At 42.6% G+C, this 20,393-nt stretch overlaps 1 pseudogene; it reads left to right on the forward strand.

Moving 5' to 3' along the window:
* LOC109897249 (PIH1 domain-containing protein 1-like) overlaps nt 1-20,393 on the forward strand; it is a 46,734-nt pseudogene that overhangs the window by 18,033 nt on the left and 8,308 nt on the right.

The following is a 20,393-nucleotide window of genomic DNA, read 5'->3' on the forward strand; positions in this document are numbered from 1 at the left end:
TGGAAAAAAGCTGTCCTTGAAACAGTCTTGATATGTTCGTCAAAAGAGAGATCAGGGTCCAGAGTAATGCTGAGGTCTTCACAGTTTTATTTGAGACGACTGTACAACTATTAAGATTAATTGTCAGACTCAACAGAAGATCTCTTTGTTTCTTGGGACCTAGAACAAGCATCTCTGTTTTGTCCGAGTTTAAAAGTAGAAAGTTTGCAGCCATACACTTCCTTATGTCTGAAACACAGGCTTCTAGCGAGGGCAATTTTGGGGCTTCACCATGTTTCATTAAAATGTACAGCTGTGTGTCATCCGCATAGCAGTGAAAGTTAACATTATGTTTTCGAATGACGTCCCCAAGAGGTAAAATATATAGTGAAAACAATAGTGGTCCTGAAACGGAACCTAGAGTAACACCGAAATTTACAGTTGATTTGTCAGAGGACAAACCATTCACAGAGACAAACTGATATCTTTCTGACAGATAAGATCCAAACCAGGCCAGAACTTGTCCGTGTAGACCAATTTGGGTTTCCAATCTCTCCAAAAGAATGTGGTGATCGATGGTATCAGCCTTTCTCAACAGCCTTTCTCAAATTTTTGAGAGGAATGGAAGATTCGATATAGGCCGATAGTTTTTTATATTTTCTGGGTTAAGGTTTGGCTTTTTCAAGAGAGGCTTTATTACTGCCACTTTTAGTGAGTTTGGTACACATCCGGTGGATAGAGAGCCGTTTATTATGTTCAACATAGGAGGGCCAAGCACAGGAAGCAGCTCTTTCAGTAGTTTAGTTGGAATAGGGTCCAGTATGCAGCTTGAAGGTTTAGAGGCCATCATTCTTTTCATCATTGTGTCAAGAGATATAGTGCTAAAACACTTGAGTGTCTCTCTTGATCCTAGGTCCTGGCAGAGTTGTGCAGACTCAGGACAACTGAGCTTTGAAGGAATACGCAGATTTAAAGAGCAGTCCGTAATTTGCTTTCTAATAATCATGATCTTTTCCTCAAAGAAGTTCATGAATTTATTACTGCTGAAGTGAAAGCTATCCTCTCTTGGGGAATGCTGCTTTTTAGTTAGCTAAACAGTATCAAAAAGGAATCTTATTTTCCTCAATTAAGTTTGAAAAATAGGATGATCGAACAGCAGTAAGGGCTCTTCGATACTGCACGGTATTGTCTTTCCAAGCTAGTCGGAAAGACTTCCAGTTTGGCGTGGTGCAATTTCCGTTCCAATTTTCTGGAAGCTTGCATCAGAGCTCGGGTATTTTCTGTATACCATGGAGCTAGTTTCTTATGAGAAATGTTTTTAGTTTTTATGGGTGCAACTGCATCTAGGGCAAGGTTAAATTGAGTTCCTCAGTTAGGTGGTTAACTGATTTTCGTCCTCTGACGTCCTTGGATAGAGAGAGGGAGTCTGGTAGGACATCAAGGAATCTTTGTGTTGTCTGTGAATTTATAGCACGCCTTTTGATGTTCCTTGGTTGGGGTCTGAGCAGATTATTTGTTGCAATTGCAAACATAATAAAATGGGGGTCCGATAGTCCAGGATTATGAGGAAAAACATTAAGATTCACAACATTTATTCCATGGGACAAAACTAGGTCCAGAGTATGACTGTGACAGTGAGTAGGTCCAGAGACATGTTGGACAAAACCCACTGAGTCGATGATGGCTCCGAATACCTTTTGGAGTTGGTCTGTGGACTTTTCCATGTGAATATTAAAGTCACCAAAAATTAGAATATTATCTGCTGTGACTACAAGGTCCGATAGGAATTCAGGGAACTCAATGAGGAACGCTGTATATGGCCTAGGAGGCCTGTAAAACAGTAGCTATAAAATGTGATTGAGTAGGCTGCATAGATTTCATGACTAGAAGCTCAAAAGACGTTGAAATTGAAATTTGCTATCGTAAATGTTAGCAACACCTCCGCCTTTGCGGGATGCACGGGGAATATGGTAACTAGTGTAGCCAGGAGGTGAGGCCTCATTTAACACAGTAAATTCATCAGGCTTAAGCCATGTTTCAGTCAGGCCAATCACATCAAGATTATGATCAGTGATTAGTTAATTGACTATAATTGCTTTTGAAGTAAGGGATCTAACATTAAGTAGCCCTATTTTGAGATGTGAGGTATCACGATCTCTTTCAATAATGATAATGATAATGACAGGAGGAGGTCTTTATCCTAGTGGGATTGCTAAGGTCGAACACCGCCATGTATAGTTTTGCCCAACCTAGGTTGAGGCACAGACACGGTCTCAATGGGGAGAGCTGAGCTGACTACACTGACTGTACTAGTGGCAGACTCCACTAAGCTTGCATGCTGGCTAATAGGCCTGCACCCTATTTCATTGTGGAGCTAGAGGAGTTTGAGCCCTGTCTATGTTGGTAGATAAGATGAGAGCACCCCTTTAGCTAGGATGGAGTCCGTCACTCCTCAGCAGGTCAGGCTTGGTCCTTGTTTGTGGGTGAGTCCCAGAAAGAGGGCCAATTATCTACAAATTGTATCTTTTGGGAGGGGCAGAAAACAGTTTTCAACCAGCGATTGAGTTGTGAGACTCTGCTGTAGAGCTCATCACTCCCCTAACTGGTAGGGGCCAGAGACAATTAATCGATGCCGACACATGTGTCTTGCTGATTTACACGCTGAAGCTATGTTGCGCTTGGCGACCTCTGACTGTTTCATCCTAACATCGTTGGTGCTGACGTGGATAACAATATCTCTATACTCTCTACACTCGCCAGTTTTAGCTTTAGCCAGCACCATCTTCAGATTAGCCTTAACGTCGGTAGCCCTGCCCCCTGGTAAACAGTGTATGATCGCTGGATGATTCGTTTTAAGTCTAATACTGCGGGTAATGGAGTCGCCAATGACTAGAGTTTTCAATTTGTCAGAGCTAATGGTGGGAAGCTTCGGCATCTCAGACCCTGCAACGGGAGGAGTAGAGACAAGAGAAGCGACTCGTTGCTTATTATTTTTAAAATATATATATATTTTTCACCTTTATTTAACTAGTAGGCTAGTTGTGAACAAGTTCTCATTTGCAACTGCGACCTGGCCAAGATAAAGCATAGCAGTGTGAACAGACAACCCAGAGTTACACATGGAGTAAACAATTAACAAGTCAATAACACAGTGGAAAAAAAGAGAGTCTATATACATTGTGTGCAAAAGGCATGAGGAGGTAGGCGAATAATTACAATTTTGCAGATTAACACTGGAGTGATAAATTATCAGATGGTCATGTACAGGTAGAGATATTGGTGTGCAAAAGAGCAGAAAAGTAAATAAATATAAATAGTATGGGGATGAGGTAGGTAAAATTGGGTGGGCTATTTACCGATAGACTATGTACAGCTGCAGCGATCGGTTAGCTGCTCAGATAGCAGATATTTGAAGTTGGTGAGAGAGATAAAAAGTCTCCAACTTCAGCAATTTTTGCAATTCGTTCCAGTCACAGGCAGCAGAGAACTGGAACGAAAGGCGGCCAAATGAGGTGTTGGCTTTAGGGATGATCAGTGAGATACACCTGCTGGAGCACGTGCTACGGGTGGGTGTTGCCATCGTGACCAGTGAACTGAGATAAGGTGGAGCTTTACCTAGCATGGACTTGTAGATGACCTGGACCAGCCGACTAGAGCATACAGGTCGCAGTGGTGGGTGGTATAAGGTGCTTTAGTAACAAAACGGATGGCACAGTGATAAACTGCATCCAGTTTGCTGAGTAGAGTGTTGGAAGCTATTTTGTAGATGATATCGCCGAATTCGAGGATCGGTAGGATAGTCAGTTTTACTAGGGTAAGCTTGGCGGCGTGAGTGAAGGAGGCTTTGTTGCGGAATAGAAAGCCGACTCTAGATTTGATTTTAGATTGGAGATGTTTGATATGAGTCTGGAAGGAGAGTTTACAGTCTAGCCAGACACCAAGGTACTTATAGATGTCCACATATTCTAGGTCCGAACCATCCAGGGTGGTGATGCTAGTCGGACGTGCGGGTGCAGGCAGCGAACTGTTGAAAAGCATGCATTTGGTTTTACTAGCGTTTAAGAGCAGTTGGAGGCCATGGAAGGAGTGTTGTATGGCATTGAAGCTCGTTTGGAGCTTGCGTGTCTCACGCTTCCGCATCTCATTATGGAGAAAATTGGCATCTTAGTTTCTGCCAAACCATCATTTCAAACCTTTTTGAAACCATTTTCCAAACCTTACCTTTCAGTAAGGTAAATTGTTAATATTCATCTATGCATGTGATGTCATCTAGTAACATCCCTATGATATTGATGTGTACAAGTCCATACCATACTCATTTCCTACATTCTAAAAGCTTTAACAAGAGCAAGGCACAGTGTCCAAGGAAGGGCCGGAAGTATACAGAATGGTGTCGTCTGCGTAGAGGTGGATCAGGGAATCGCCCGCAGCAAGAGCAACATCATTGATATATACAGAGAAAAGAGTCGGCCCGAGAATTGAACCCTGTGGCACCCCCAAAGAGACTGCCAGAGAGCAGACAGCATGCCCTCCGATTTGAAACACTGAACTCTGTCTGCAAAGTAGTTGGTGAACCAGGCAAGGCAGTCATCAGAAAAACCGAGGCTACTGAGTCTGTCGATAAGAATATGGTGATTGACAGAGTCGAAAGCCTTGGCAAGGTCGATGAAGATGGCTGCACAGTACTGTCTTTTATCGATGGTGGTTATGATATTGTTTAGTACCTTGAGCGTGGCTGAGGTGCACCCGTGACCAGGGGAAAACCGGTTGAAAGTTTCTGTCGGCTGAATGAGCGACACTGGTTGAGCATTCCTAGAGCATTTCCCTCCAGAAACCGTGAGAAAGTTGTCCGGCTGCGGGGACCGTGCGAGGGGATTTATACTAACGTTACTATCTGTACTTACTGGTGGCACAGATGCTGTTTCATCACATCCTACACTGATATAACCCTTGCCTAACGATTGCGTCTGAAGCTGGGGTCTGAAACGTACAGCAACACGTAAACAAGTCTGCAAACAACTTTGTGCTAAAGCTGTATACGTACCCATTGGATGCAGTGATCACAATATAGTGGCTATATCCAGGAAAGCCAACAGCTAGGCCTAAAATAGTGTATAAGAGATGTATATAAGAGATGTGTATAAGAGATCGTACAAAAGATTTTGCTGTGACTCTTATGTGGATGATGTTTAAAAAAATGTTGGTTTGATGTGATTAATGAGGAGCATCTAGACAGTGCACTTAATGAATTTATGAAATTGCTTCTTTCGATTATTGATAAACATGCATCTGTTAAGAAACTGACTGGTAAAACAATAAAAAACATGAACAAATGTACAGTATAAAAAACATTAGCAGTAAGCATAAAGTTTTTTATCAAACACCTTGCATGTCTTTGAAACAAAGAGCATATTGTACATGCTGTTACAATAAGAAATAGATTTCAAACAAAGTTATAGAAAATAAGTATTAACAGGTGTAATGATGATGTCCCTTACAATTCCTACCACATCCTGTATTAGGGCTGTATCACTGCCTGGTACGGCAACTGCTCTGCCCACAACCGTAAGGCTCCCAAAGGGTAGTGACGTCTGCACAGCGCATCACCGGGGGCAAACTACCTGCCCTCCAGGACACCTACACCACCCGATGTCACAGGAAGGCCTAAAAGATCAAGGACAACAACCACCTGAACCACTGCCTGTCCGCCCCACAATCATCCAGAAGGCGAGGTCAGTACAGGTGCATCAAAGCTGGGACCAAGAGACTGAAAATCAGCTTCTATCTCAAGGCCATCAGACTGTTAAACAGCCATCACTAACATTGAGTGGCTGCTGCCAAAATACTGACTCAAATCTCTCTCTGGTTTAATAATAAAACATTGGATGTAATAAATGTATCAATAGTCACTTTAAACAATGCCACTACATCACTCATCTCATATGTATATACTGTACTCTATACCATCTACTACTTCTTGCCTATGCCGCACTGCCATCACTCATCCATATATTTACATGTACATATTCTTATTCATTCCTTTACACATAAGGTAGTTGTTGTGAAATTGTTAGATTACTTGTTAGATATTACTGCACGGTCAGAACTAGAAGCACAAGCACACTACACTCGCATTTACATCTGCTAACCATGTGTATGTGACCAATAAAATTTTATTTGATTTGAGGAGGAAACCAAAACGTTATTGTCTACAAGACAATAATATTCAATTGTCCTATTGGCAAGGTTATCATTCACCAAGTCCCTTAAAAATGATCAGCTCTTCCACACTGGTATCAGTCTTAAAAGTGATCAGCTCTTCTACACTGGTAGAACTATTAGAAATTATGTTCTGACAGTCTGCCTGTTAGTGAGGAATTCTTCCTTTCTAATTCTTTGATAAGGACTTCTCTAGTGAACACTTCACCAGTGATCTTGTATAATTTCAAGTTCAGTCCTTGGGTCAAGGGATATTGCTTCAGACTGTAGATTCTAGTAACCTGTAATGAGGAAACAAAAAAGTGACAGTGATCATGTCCTGGTTTCAAGAGAAATTGATATTTCACATAGATTTCCCTAAGTAAGCATGTCCCGATTTTCAGGAAGAAGTTGATCATTTCACCTAGATATCCCTAATATGATAACTGCGGTGGACAACATAGAAGTTTATCAGGTTCGGATCATCTTACTAATGCTTCTTCACCCAGGATTGGCCCCTGATTGCTATTCAATCAGTTCTTTATTCTCCAGACTCCGCTTTGTCAGCAAAATGGACAACCTTGCAATGAGTGACATGTATCCATTGTGATTTTCCCTGTACTTTTACTGCTGACCTCGTTATGATCAAAACTTGATAAGGACCTTCCCATTTTGGCTCTAAAATGTCTCTGTTACATATTTTTTTACCATCACCCACTGTCCTCGTACTACTTCATGTCCCCCCTCAGAAGTAATTCCCCACGCCTCTTTTACTTGTCTGTCTGCTTCCCCTACTGCATTAGAGAGTTGTATGCCATAGTTAAGCATTGTGTCACTCATAAAGTGAAAGTCTGCTTTTCTCAAATCTAACATGCCTGGTAGTGACATAGGTCGACCTTTGACAACCTCAAACAGACTCAACCCTGTGGTTTTGTTATGTGTTGCCCGTATACTACATAATATTGTAGGCAATGCATCCGGCCATTTAGAAGAAAAAGAAACACACACCTATTTAGGCCAGGTGCTGGCTAGCGGAGTAGAAAACTTTAAAATTAAAGAGAGCCGCACACTCTAGGAGCTCAGATGCAAAAAAATTATTACCAACGTTTCGACAGCCAAGCTGTCTTCATCAGGGTTTAATCACAAACACTGCAGGATGACTCGTTTATGTAGTGTCAAAAGACACAGATGTCTGTAATCATGGCCAAGAGTGGCCTAATATCATTGGTTAATTATCAAATATTAAAATGGCATACAAAGAACAGCATACGAACAACAACTGGATAGCTTCCGATCATAAATTAATTTGAGTACAAAAGCTACAAACAATTACAATTGCAAAGTCACAATAATCACAAGAATGGCTTCAGATCAAAGTCTACTTTGAGACCGAAGTGAGCAAGGGTCTTTAAGTTAAAGATCCAGGCAGCCTCTCGTTTTAACATTTGTAATTTCCATCCAGTAGGCATTGTTCAGAAATATCTTGGGGTGGTAAATCAGAGTGTACCAATTGGTCTCTGAGATTTCTGCCCCTCGAGAATACGACCAAGGGAAGGTCCGAAAACACATTACCGAGACTATCATCGGATTTTAGAATGTGCCAATGTTTGTGCACAATTCCCTTCATTTGTTCAGAACGCTTTGAATAGCGGGTAGTTAGAACACAAGAATGCGTCTTTTTGCGAGACTGACCTTGAAAAAGGTCATGTCTCGTTTTGTTTAGAATTTTCTCCATGGCAATATTAATATGGATAATTTTTGTAGCCCCTCTGCTTGAACTTTCTTTGCGTCTCAGCCATATTTCTGTCAAAATCTGAATGTTTTTTGCAATTTCCTTTGATTCGACAGAATTAGCTGTAGGGCAAACTATTTTTCAACAAACTGTTACGATCAGTAGGCTTCCTGTAAAGATCAGTGTATAGAACATTATCTTCACACAAGATCAGAAGATCAAGAAAACTGATTTGACTTGTATCAGATTGCATAGTAAATCTCAAATGATCAGAACAGGAGTTTAAAAAAGCATGGAACGCCTGGAGCTGTTTTGCATCACCCATCCATAGAACAAAAATATCATCAATATACCGTTTCCAAATAATGATGTTAGGCAAGAAAACATTTTTGAGAGGTTTGAAAATAGACTGTTTCTCCATGTAACCCACATACAAATTAGCATAGTTAGGAGCCATGGGGGATCCCATAGCAGTACCCTTCGTCTGAATAAAGAAATAATTTAGAAACATGAAATAGTTATGTGTGAGTACTATTTCAGCCAATATTATAATGCATGCACTGGAAGGTAGTTCATTAGGGTCACGTTGCAGAAGAAAATGTTCCATAGCTTCAATACCGCCCTTGTGTGGAATATTTGTGTATAACAACTCAACATCAAAAGTAACTAACAAGGTATTCTCAGGAAGAGGATCAAGAGATTCAATGATAGAGATCATACAGATGGTGTCATTTACAAAGGAGGGGAGCTGTTCTGTGAGTGGTCTAATAAAAAAGTAAACAAAAGTAGATAGAGGGGCCATTACTGCATCAATGCCCGCTACAATAGGGCGCCCTGGAGGTTGTGGAACATTTTTGTGTAATTTCGGCAAAGAATAGAAAGTGTCAATTTTAGGGTGTTGAATAGCCAAAAGTACTATCCACCGACCCAACCTTATCAGCAGGACGAATAAGGACTGACGTATCGGATTGTAAATCAAGCAAAGCTTGTTTTATTCATCCTTAGGTAAATTATGGAAAGATTTGGACCCCTGTTTATTCTTAATGAGATATTTTTACACAAGTCTGCAATACGTCTCGATAGAGTGATTGCGATTGGCTGGAGGTATAAAATAACTCTTGCTTCTAAAAGGAGTATGTGCAGGAGAGCAACCTACTGGTTCAATAGAAGTGTCAGAATTAGGGGAGCTAAAGTATTCCCTTAAACGGATGTTTCTATAAAACTTAAACATGTCTACATTAACATCAAAATCGTTGCACTGGGTTGTAGGCACAAAAGATAACCCTTTATTTAACCTGTTGACGGGGTAGGGTTTCCCTTTTGGGAACGACCCCTCCCACGTTCAGCTGGAACGTGGCGCACGGAATGCAAAAATATTCTTAGAAATATTTAACCTCCACACATTAACAAGTCCAATAGCTCAAATGAAAGATAAACACCTTGTTCAGATTTCTAAATTGTTTTACGGCGAAAACATAGCACATATTTATGTCAAACCACCACCAAAGACACAGCTCATTTGAATAGCCAAAAAATGCAATCAACAAACGCAGGATTAAAAGAAAAATAATTCACTAACCTTTTGAAAATCTTCATCAGATCACAGTAATAGGACATGTTACACAGTACATTTATGTTTTTTTCAATAATATGCTATTTATATCCATAAATCTCTGTTTACAATGATGCCAGGTTCACAAAATGCTACTCAAATGTCCGGAGAAATGATGATAGCTCCGGCAGATAACGTCAGATAACAAGCAATACACATCATAAACTTTGACTAAATATACATGTTCTACATATAGATAGAAAGATACACTTCTTCTTAATGCAACCGCTGTGTTACATTTATTTTTAACGTTACAGAATTCGTTCACTAGGCTATAATATGAGACGGCGCTCAGAAATTAGCATTATGTCTCCTCTATCTTGGAGTCCACAGAAACCCAAAATTACCACATAAATATTCCCTAACCTTTGATGTTCTTCGATCAGAAGTCGTGTAAGAAGTCATACTTACCAAAAACTGCGTTTGGTTTTCAAGTCTGTGTCTTTAGGTTATCAAACGCGACAAATTCCGGTTGAAATGCAGCCAAAATTCTAGTGGAAGCGCATCAAAACTTCAAAATTACATATTATATGTCGACTAAACTGGTCAAACTAAGTGCAGAATCAAGCTTTAGCATGTTCTAAACATGCAAAACAATCCTTAGCTCGAACAGACAAACCGACATCGTTTGGTCAATCCTGGAAAGAGAGCTCTGTGCCCGACGCGCGCATGAAAGTACATGTATTTTCGCGTGACCCGAAGGTTTCAGCCCACCAAAAGTCGAGGGAGCGCGCGATTCTCACAATGACAGGCCCCACTGAAAGGAGACACCACGCTGAAGAGATAGAAACTGTTCCCAGATCTGTAGCTGGTTGGGAAGGGTGGGGGCGATGACGTCAAAGTTGGCCCAACTTTCATGATGACAAGAGAGAGTTTGGGAGAATGGCTGCCCTGAGAGTTCTGCTTTACATACAGACATAATTTGAACGGTTTTAGAAGCTTTAGAGTGTTTTCTATTCAATAATAATTATTATATGCATATATTAGCAATTTTGGACAGATTTTACTATGGGCACGCAATTCCTCCAAAGGGGGCAGTAGTCAGCCCTATCATTAACAGGTTTTAAGCAAAGAGACATGGGCAGGGCTCAATATCTTGCTTGATAATATCTTGCTTGATAGTCCCGTTGGTTCTTGGACCGTGTGAACGGTCTCCTCTGCCTCTGATAGTTGTTTCTTCTTACCCCATCGGGTGCGGCATCTCGTCGATGTGCGTGCCTGTGGCCACCTCCGCCCTTGTTGAATAAAAAACTGCCACTGGAAGCCGATGAGGCGCTGGTTGTAGAGTGTTGATCAGACGGGGGTGGCATCCCTCCTGCTTCTGCCATGAAGAGGGGAGCAGGACCTCCCTTGTCAGGGTTTCTCCAGAAGTAGACTCTATCCTCAGCCTTGTCTTTTGCATCCGGCCATGCCATCCTTTCTTCATGCATCTTTGAAACCCTCTCTTTCAAAACTTGATTTGTGCATTCTACCTGTCCACTCGATTGAGGATGGTAGGGCAGTGTAGTTGCCAGTCTATGTTCAGAAGACGAGCTACCTCCTACATCTTCGTGTCCTTTACATTAGGGCAGCGTGATATAATCAGGCTGTAGGTGTTGTTTTCCATACAAATGTTGCAATTCGCCACAAAGCCTCAGCCTCTTTCCACACACCAGGATTCCACCATTTTCCCCACACATAACGAAACTATCTTGTCCCCACCAATGTGTCCCAAAGAGTGGATCTGTGTCACCAAGTAGGGTGAGTGCATTTGGCACTCACATCTCAGGTTGTATTTCCACACACCTTCTTGCTTGAGTTTGCATCCTGCAGCCATCCATTCCCACACTTCATCTTTTGGTGCACTGCTTTGCATATCTCTAATGTGTTGCAATGTATCCAAGGTGTATATCCTAATCAGTTTAGGTGACAGAGGTGTTCACTTGGCAGCCGCCTTGGCAGCTCTGTCAGCCAAATCATTACCTTTACTCTCTTCTGTAAAGATTTTTCTATATGCTTTCATTTTCAAAATTGCAACTTGCCAGGTAACTGGAGAGCATTCAGTAAAGCCATCACCTCTGGTCCATTCTTCACAGGAGCTCCCAGTGATGTCATGAATCCTCTGTTTTTCCACATTTTTCAAAAATCATGGGTAACGCCGAAAGCATACCTTGAGGCTGTGTGTATATTAGCTATTTTTCCTTTAGCTTATTTACATGCTTCTGTCAAAGCCACCAATTCTGCCACCTGTGCTGATGTTCCTGCAGGTTACGAGCCTGTCACTATCACATTGTCCATTGTAGTAACTGCCCAGCCTGCCTTCCTCACACTCCCCTCCACAATGCTTGAACTGGCTGTGTATAAGATAAACTCAGGGTTTTCCAACGGATGACTCTTCTTTAATTACACAGACCCCAAAGTAAATCAGGGGGAGGAAAATTGGTTTACTCAAAGCGAAAAAAAAATCATGCTTGGAAGTAGATGGTAGATGTTCATGCTCCCCTGTCATCAATGATTCTCTCTCAGTGATTCTCCCCTGAACAAAGGGATATAGTTTAGTATAGATGTAACCCAGCCCTAGCCTGTGATTGACCAATTAGAATCCCTTGCAATAAAACTGGGCCAATGGCCAAATAACAAGTATCCTATTTCAGGTTGGACCAATGAGACCAATGAGGACTGACATTCCTAACAGATGTTGAACTGAAAACCATCTATTTCTATTGATTCCCTATTAAAATAAAAACACTATTTCCCTTGATCGTTATTACTCTATTGACTTCTCGTCCTCTGTGTCTGCGTTGTGTATATATCTTGGTTGGTCTAATTGACTTGAAAGTCTACAAAAGTGAGACTTGGTCCATGTTTCTTGGCAATTTACATTGCTTAGGTTGTTTTTCAATGTTTGAATTTGCTTACACAAAAAGTTAGTTTCAGGCCCTGAACTGACTTATTGCCGATAAAAGGCTGTGCGTGATGACATGGTGCACATAAGAACTCTTGAATGTACATTTTCATGTATCTACAAAAAAACGTTAAATCGGTTTCCATCGCGTTATCAACTCCTACTGATGGTTTTGTCACAAAAACTGTTGCATTATATACACAATTACGCCCATTCTCGTCCTGGCATGGGTAGTCTTCCTACAAGATCATTATGGGTAAGAGTGAGATTATATTTTTTGGTCAAACGGCAGCCAAGCATCAATCATCATGTCACCACAATTTTTTAAGTAACTTATATCATTTGTAGCCTAATAAACTGCATGCTTTTCCGAATCGTAGTGGGAGGACCACACAACATATCACTTCACTTCCAAGTTTACTTCGATATGATGGTTGTATCAATAATATTATATGCCATATCAATATTTGCGGTGGGGCTGTGCAATTATCAAATGGGTCTTGCCCTAGTAAACTTGCAACATTGTATAACATTTTCTGGGGCCCTCAGGGTTTCCGTGCAAGCGATAAGAAGTAATCAGGTATTTTTAAGAAATTTCCGCTGGATCAGAGCATTACATTTTTCTATCTCATGCTGAATCATTGTCGAAAGGGAAAACATACTTTGTTTACTTGCTGTTTGAGGTAAAGAAAAAAAATACTTTGAGAAGCTGTTTGAAAACCTACACAACTCATTAGTACGATTGTTAAGACAATCAGAAACATAATTAGACATCCCCAAATGGGCACATTTTATAGGCCTACATTTGCACACAGTTCTGGTAGCCTAGGCCTACTTCTATATGCATAATCAGGTGCGTGTCCTTACTCAAAATTGACCGGAGCAATCGAAACAAAACATCCAAAAAATTGACAAAATTCATAAATGGATTAAATAAACCAAAACTTGTTTCTCACAAGTATAGCTCTGCAAACAATGTGTCCACTTCCACAAGGAGATTGGTAAATGACTGTTGTAATGGTCGTCGTTGGAATGAGGTGAGGACCAAAGCGCGGCGTGGTAAGTGTTCATCATATATTTATTAAACCGAGAACACTAAACAAAATAACAAAGGAGAAACGAAACGAAACAGTTCTGAAAGGTAACATACACATAACAGAAAATAATCACCCACGAAACACACAGGTGGGAAAAGGCTACCTAAGTATGATTCTCAATCAGAGACAACTAACGACACCTGCCTCTGATTGAGAACCATACCAGGCCAAACGCAAAACACAACATAGAAAAAGGAACATAGACAACCCACCCAACTCACGCCCTGACCATACTAAAACAAAGACATAACAAAATAACTAAGGTCAGAACGTGACAGTACCCCCCCCCCCAAAGGTGCGGATTCCGGCCACAAAACCTGAACCTATAGGGGAGGGTCTGGCGCGGGATGTGGACCCCACTCCACCAGGTTAGGACGGCTCTGGCAGCTCTGGCAGCTCAGGACAGACGGGTGGCTCTGGCAGCTCAGGACAGATGGGCGGCTCTGGCAGCTCCTGACAGATGGGCGGTTCTGGCAGCTCCTGACAGACAGGTGGCTCTGGCAGCTCTGGACATACGGGCGACTCTGGCAGCGCTGGACAGGAGGGAGACTCTGGCAGCTCGGGACAGACGGGAGACTCTGGCAGCTCAGGACAGACGGGAGACTCTGGCAGCGCTGAGCAGGTGGGAGCACCTGTAGGGAGGAGACGGAGATACAGCCTGGTGCGTGGAGGAGGCACCGGATAGACCGGACTGTGGAGGCGCACTGGAGGTCTCGAGCACGGAGCCTGTACAACGCTACCTGGCTGGATGCTCCCCGTAGCCAGGCCAGTGCGGCGAGGTGGAATAGACCGCACTGGGCTGTGCTGGCGAACCGGGGACACCATGCGCAGGGCTGGTGCCATGTACCTCGGCCCGAGGAGACGCACTGGAGACCAGATGCGCTGAGCCGGCTTCATGACACCTGGCTCGATGCCCACTCTAGCCCAGCCAATACGAGGCGCTGCTATGTAGCGCACCGGGCTATGTCTGCGCACCCAGTGCGCCTCACGGCATATCACGGTGCCTGCCCGGTCCACCTCTCTCCACGGTAAGCACGGGGAGTTGGCGCAGGTCTCCTACCTGACTTAGCCACACTCCCCGTGTGCCTCCCCCAATAAATTTTTGTGGCAGCCTCTTGTCCCAGCCGCGCTGCCGTGCTGCCTCCTCATACCACCGCCGCTCAGCTTTAGCTGCCTCCAGCTCTGCCTTGGGGCGGCGATATTCCCCAGCCTGTGCCCAGGGTCCCTTCCCATCCAAAATCTCCTCCCATGTCCAGGAGTCTTGCAATTTTTGCCGCTGCCCGTTACCACGCTGCTTAGTCCTTGGTTGGTGGGTGATTCTGTCACGATCATCGTTGGAATGAGGTAAGGACCAAAGCGCAGCGTGGTAAGTGTTCAGAACACTAAACAAAATAACAATAACAAAATAAGGAGAAACGAAACAGTTCTGAAAGGTGACATACACATAACAGAAAATAATCACCCACGAAACACAGGTGGGAAAAGGCTACCTAAGTATGATTCTCAATCAGAGACAAATAACAACACCTGCCTCTGATTGAGAACCATACCAGGCCAAACGCAAAACACAACATAGAAAAAGGAACATAGACAACCCACCCAAATCATGCCCTGACCATACTAAAAACAAAGACATAACAAAAGAACTAAGGTCAGAACGTGACAACCTTAATAGTAATATATTGAATGCATCAACATAAATTACCGCAACCAAACAAACATTGTAAATTAGAAATGATGGGAATTAACGGTAAATGTACTGCTGGTGATATGTAATGGGGAATTGATAACCACTAACAATCAAAGGGCAAACAATTCACACAAGGAAGTTTGGAAACAATGAATGCGCACAAAATGCCTTGTGCATCTTAGCCACACTCCCCTTGTTCTTGGACAGTGCCATCCCCACTGCCTCCGCAATGGATTAGTCCACTGAGACAGGTGCAAATGAAAGTGAAAATGAAATGCTGAAATATCACATTTACATAAATATTCACACCCCATTGCTATGACACTCCAATTTGAGCTCTGGTGCATACAATTTATTTTGATCATCCTTTATGTTACTACAACTTGATTGGAGTCCACCTGTGGTCAATTCAATTGTTTGGACATGATTTAGAAAAAAACACCTGTCTATATAAGGTCCCACAGTTGACAGTGCATGTCAGAGCAGAAACTATACTATGAAGTCCAAGGAACTGTCTGGAGAACTCCGAGAGAATTGTGATCCATATATGTGGGGAAGGGTATAAAACTATTTATAGAGTGTTGAAAGTTTCCAAGAGCAATTTTTTTTTTACAGAGTTCCTTGGCTGAGATGGAAGAACCTGCAACAGAACGGCAACAGTCTCTACAGCACTGCACCAATCTGACCTTTATGGGAGAGTGGCCAGACAGAAGCCACTGAAAGGCTTTGAGAGCGTAAGGCAAAAGATTATGTGGTAAAATGAGACAAATTGAACATACAATGTGATTTTCTGGAAGTGTACCTATGATAAAAATGACAGACATGCTTTGTTAGTAGGAAAACCTGCAAAATCGGCAGTGTATCAAATACTTGTTCTCCCCACTGTATATTAGCATCTGGGACAGAGTAGCAGGCAGTTTACTCTGGGCACCTTATTCATCCAAGCCACTGCCCCCCTGTCACCAAGAAGTTAACAAGTCACATAATAAGTTGCATGTACTCACTGTGCAATAATAGTGTTTAACATTATTTTTTTAATGACTATCTTATCTCTGTACCCCACACAGAATTATATGTAAGATTCCCAATTTTAACTTTTAAAACAGTTACAGAGTTTAATGGAGGTGATATGGGAAAACTGAGGATGGATCAACAACATTGTGGTTAGTCCACAATACTAACCTAAATGACAGTGAAAAGAAGGAATCCTTACAGAATAAAAATATTCCAAAACATGCATCCTGTTTGCAATAATGCACTAATGGGAAACTGGAAAAGATGTGGCAGAGAAATGTACTTATATCCTGATTGCAAAGTTTTATGTTGGGGCAAATCCAACAAAACATGTCACTAAGTACCACTCTTCATATTTTCAAGCATGGTGGTGGCTGCATAGTGGGGGCTGCATCATGTTATGGTATGCTTGTCATCGGCAAGGAATAGGGAGTTTTTATGGCTAAAAATAAAAGGAATAAAGCTAAGCACGGGCAAAATCCTAGAGGAAATACAAACGGGAGTTGCATTCCAACAGACACTGGGAGAGAAATCATGTTTCAGCAGGGCATAACCTAAAACGCAAAGCCAAATACACACTGAAGTTGCTTACCAAGATGATATTGTATGTTCCTGAGTGGCCTAGTTACAGTTTTGAATTAAATTGGCTTGGAAACCTATAGCAAGACTTGAAAATGGCTGTCTAGCAATGATCAACAACCAATTTGACAGAGCTTGAAGTATTCTTAGAAGAATAATATGCAAATATTGTACAATCCAGGTGTGCAAAGACTCAAAGCTGTAATCGCTGCCAAAGGTGATTGTAACATGTATTGACTTGGGGAGTTGACTACTTATGTAATAAAGATATATTTGTGTTTTTTGGGGTACTTCGTTGACCAAAAAATGTACAGTTAAATCCATTTCAATCCCACCTTGTAGCACAACAAAATGTGGAAAAGGGCAAGGGGTGTGAATACTTTCTGAAGGCAGTTACCTGTTTGAGCTCCTGTAAGACAAATTTGATTTGGTTTCTCAAGGGGAGACTGTGCTGTTTTTCCCCCTGCCTGTGTCCATTCAGATCCTATCCTAAACAGCACAGTACAGTACAGCACAGGTCAAGCCTGATACAGAAGCAATATTTTTTGGTTATGTATATTTGGTAAATCACATATTTTGTATGATATGGAGCTCTTACCATTGGATCACCAAGACCTGTAAATAATATCTACACTCTGAGCACTTCTACCTGCCTTGCCTTCTGCTGATTTCCTGCCCTTATTACTGACTGCTACAAGGTCCCTATTTTACATTTAAGTAATCAAAATAATGAAAAGGGCTGTCTGGTAGCCTCAATAAATATAGATTTTCTGTCATTGCATGTATAGATCATTTTTTTACTAGGTTAAAAAACTTTTGACTTGACTTGCTCATAGCATGCATGACTTGGACTTGACTCGAGACTCGACCCGTTCTACTTGGGACTCAACTTGAGACTCGGACCTTGTGACTTGACTTGCTTGTGACTCAAGTAAGTGACTTGGGCCCATCTCTGGTTGTGCCCTGTCCCCACAGACTCCCAAGGCTGTACAGCCTACGACGTGGTCGTCAGTGAATAGTTCTTCCAGCAATGCCAGGTGTGTGTTTTTGTGCATGTGTGTGTGTGTGTGTGTGTGTGTGTGTGTGTGTGTGTGTGTGTGTGTGTGTGTGTGTGTGTGTGTGTGTGTGTGTGTGTGTGTGTGTGTAACTCCTGCCTGTGTGTTTGTAGAAGGATCCTCTATTCCAGAAGTTTCTAATCGCTGTGTCATTAGAGGGGGCTGGAGAACAAATACAACCTGGAGCTCAGCCTAGGTGTGTGTGCCTGTATCTTTAGTGTTATGTGTTAAGCTTGAATATTGATTTTATTAAAACATTTGTGTGGGTGTGTGTGAGCATTAATCAGACACGTGTTCTGCTCCAGATGAGGTAATATTCCTCTGTTTCTCTCCTTACTTCATGTGTATTCTTCTCCTTCCCTCCCAGACTGGAAGGTTCTGAAGAACAGGACGTTTCTGTGCTCTGTGAACGAACAGAATATTCACCCCAAGAGCAAACCGGTCATTCGGGAAATAAACCCTAAGTATGTTTTTGCTTGCTCTTTCTTTCTTTCTTTCTTTCTTTCTTTCTTTCTTTCTTTCTTTCTTTCTTTCTTTCTTTCTTTCTTTCTTTCTCTCTTTCTTTCTTTCTTTCTTTCTCACTCTTTCTTATGCTCTCACTCACACACACACCACACAAAACTCACTTCTGTTATCAATACTTCACCACTAGAGCGTGGTTCCGGCGCCGACAGAGATGGCCGCCTCGCTTCGTGTTCCTAGGAAACTTTATTTCTTACATTGGTACCCCAGGTCATCTTAGGTTTCATTACATACAGTCGAGAAGAACTACTGAATATAAGAGCAGCGTCAACTCGCCATCAGTACGACCAAGAATATGACTTTCCCGGAGCGGATCCTGTGTTCTGCTTAAGCCCAGGACAACGGAATGGATCCCAGCCTGCGACCCAAAACAACGACGTCGTAAAAGAGGCAAACGAAGCGGTCTTCTGGTCAGGCTCCGGAGACGGGCACATTGCGCGCCACTCCCTAGCATTCTACTCGCCAATGTCCAGTCTCTTGACAACAAGGTTGATGAAATCCGAGCAAGGGTAGCATTCCAGAGGGACATCTGAAGAGGGGTGGGGGCGTATGCTTTATGGTTAACGAGACGTGGTGTGGTCACAACAACATACAGGAACTCAAGTCCTTCTGTTCACCTGATTTAGAATTCCTCACAATCAAATGTCGACCGCATTATCTACCAAGGGAATTCTCTTCGATTATAATCACAGCCGTATATATTCCCCCCCAAGCAGACACATCGATGGCTCTGAACGAACTTTATTTGACTCTTTGCAAACTGGAATCCACATATCCTGAGGCTGCATTCATTGTAGCTGGGGATTTTAACAAGGCTAATCTGAAAACGAGACTCCCTAAACTATATCAGCATATCGATTGCGCAACCAGGGCTGGTAAAACCTTGGATCATTGCTATTCTAACTTCCGCGATGCATATAAGGCCCTGCCCCGCCCTCCTTTCGGAAAAGCTGACCACAACTCCATTTTGTTGCTCCCTGCCTACAGACAAAAGCTAAAACAAGAAGATCCCACGCTGAGGTCTGTTCAACGCTGGTCCGACCAATCTGATTCCATGCTCCAAAACTGCTTCCATCACGTGGACTGGGATATGTTTCGTATTGCGTCAAACAACAACATTGATGAATACGCTGATTCGGTGAGCGAGTTCATCATAACGTGCGTTGAAGATGTCGTTCCCATAGATTACAACATTCCCAAACCAGAAACCGTGGATTGATGGCAGCATTCGCGTGAAACTGAAAGCGCAAACCAGTGCTTTTAATCAGGGCAAGGTGACCGGAAACATGACCGAATACAAACAGTAGCTATTACCTCCGCAAGGCAATCAAACAAGCTAAGTGTCAGTATAGAGACAAAGTAGAATTGCAATTCAACGGCTCAGACACAAGAGGTATGTGGCAGGGTCTACAGTCAATCACGGATTACAAAAAGAAAACCAGCCCAGTCACGGACCAGGCTGCCTTGCTCCCAGGCAGACTAAATAACTTTTTTGCCCGCTTTGAGGACAATACAGTGCCACTGACACAGCCCGCAACAAAAACATGCGGACTCTCCTTCACTGCAGCCGAGGTGAGTAAAACATTTAAACGTGTTAACCCTCGCAGGGCTGCAGGCCCAGATGGCATCCCCAGCCGCGCCCTCAGAACATACGCAGACCAGCTGGCTGGTGTGTTTAAGAACATATTCAATCAATCCCTATCCCAGTCTGCTGTTCCCACATGCTTCAAGAGGGCCACCATTGTTCCTGTTCCCAAGAAAGCTACGGTAACTGAGCTAAACGACTACCGCCCCGTAGCACTCACTTCCGTCATCATGAAGTGCTTTGAGAGACCAGTCAAGGACCATATCACCTCCACCCTACCTGACACCCTAGACCCACTCCAATTTGCTTACCGCCCAAATAGGTCCACAGAGGATGCAATCTCAACCACACTGCACACTGCCCTAACCCATCTGGACAAGAGGAATACCTAAGTGAGAATGCTGTTCATCGACTACAGCTCAGCATTTAACACCATAGTACCCTCC

Source organism: Oncorhynchus kisutch, linkage group LG10, assembly GCF_002021735.2.
Source record: "Oncorhynchus kisutch isolate 150728-3 linkage group LG10, Okis_V2, whole genome shotgun sequence".
Lineage (NCBI taxonomy): Eukaryota > Metazoa > Chordata > Actinopteri > Salmoniformes > Salmonidae > Oncorhynchus > Oncorhynchus kisutch.